Below are 1,792 nucleotides of genomic sequence, written 5' to 3'. Positions count from 1 at the left end.
CTTTTAGCTTTTCGCAGGTTTTAGGTACCCACATTTCGTAGCTAGCGTTGGCTTTGGGCTAGGACTGACCTGGGTGGTTGGGGTGAAGGTTCCGACTTTAGGGTTCTGCTAGAGTTAACTTGTTCTGGGGCACTCTCATCCGGGGTTGGAGGGAGCCGCCAGGCCGCTACGGGGTCCCACCTGTGTTTTACGCGGTGTGCGACCGGTTAGCCGGCAGGTCCCCAGGACCCTCTTTTCACTACGACAGTATGAAAGGCCGGCAGCCTCCGGCGCAGAGTATTGAGACTCCTGACTTCTCAGAAACCCCAGGGTCCGCTTCTGTGTCTGGATCTTGGATGAAATAAACGGCGAAACCTGCTTCTCGGAGCCCGGGCCTATCCTCCTTTCGCCCCCGAGAACTGTTTCGGCTCTTGGCTCAGCCGATCCCCAACTTGCCCAAGCTAGGCATTTTTAGTATCTTGTGAAAGACAAAAATAAAGAATAGCGAGCTTTTAACGTCTAAGTAAACCAAGCGTTGGAAGTTCTAGGTCCCAGAAGTCTTGCGTCCTTTGTTAAACTTCCTGAGCCTTTTTTATTTTCAGTAACATGAGGCAGTATTTTTACTGCTTCGACATCTGTCAAAAATTAAACGATAGAACGGCTAAAGACGTGTTGAGAACATTAATTCGCTGGTGCCTGAAACAAAGGTATCTACAACTTTGAATGCCGTGCATGGTGGCAGGCATATGGACCTCGTCATCAAAGAGCCTATCTCTGTACATTGAACGCTTTCCAGTGTGTCCTTTCAGACTGGCAGGGCAGTTGTGACTTTATGTAACAGATAAGTAGGCACAGAGGTGAAAAGATTTTTTTTAAGGCTAATCAACAGAACTAGAATTAGAGGATTTCCAGACAGTGCGAAAAAAGCTGTCCGAAGAGTGGGGACACCTTGTCCTTGTCACAGCCGAGTAAAGCCTACAGAGAGACGCATAAAGAAAAAATTTTCATACTAGTCGCCTTTTAGACGGGAATGTTGGCTTGGATCCACGGAGGTATATAGTTATCTTCTCCCCACCCTCAATAAATTAATTTTATGTGGTGCGTTGCGCGTACAAAGTTCTTTTTTATTGCATGTAATCGTCAAAACAATTTTCAGAGATGTAGATATTATTCATCCCTGTATTAGGAGGAAAATGAAGCTCAGTGATGTTAAGCTCTTATAATTTCAGATGTGTTGGTTTTTTTGTTAATTACACTGCCGTGTAATTTTCTTTCTAGAAACACGTTTAACTGCATCTCCGGAGAGAGGAAGATGTGGTCTGTGGGAGGGAGGCTCCTTTCAATTTCCTTTGCTGTATGTAATTTATTTTTCCCACTGAACAGCCTAAAGTCTCAGTTTTGTCAAGTACAGTCTCTGAACGACACCCGATATCTTGCTACTTTGTGACTTCTGAACTGCATACATCAGTGAAATATAGAACTAGGGACCAAATCCTGAAGTCTTGTATAGGGACCTTGGTACTCCCTGATTTTAGGTGTCCCCCAGTAGCAGTGATTAAAGAAAAGGGAACAGATGACCTGTTTCTGGTCACTTCCAAAATGTGGTCCAAAATAGTCCAGAAATTGGACTATGCGCTTATTAAGTGGAATGATTCAGAGTTGATATATTTAAAGTTCAGAATATGATGAATGTTTTGTCTCCACCCCTTTGAACACACAAAGTTTCAAACAGCACATTTATTCGGGATCTAAAATTAAAGTTTGGGTGCATGGGGATTAAGGGTAATGATTGACATTTTGGAGTTCATACCAC

This window comes from Trichechus manatus, unplaced genomic scaffold (genome assembly GCF_000243295.1).
Source record: "Trichechus manatus latirostris isolate Lorelei unplaced genomic scaffold, TriManLat1.0 scaffold00227, whole genome shotgun sequence".
Classification (NCBI taxonomy): Eukaryota; Metazoa; Chordata; class Mammalia; order Sirenia; family Trichechidae; genus Trichechus; species Trichechus manatus.
This window is presented reverse-complemented; position numbering follows the sequence as displayed.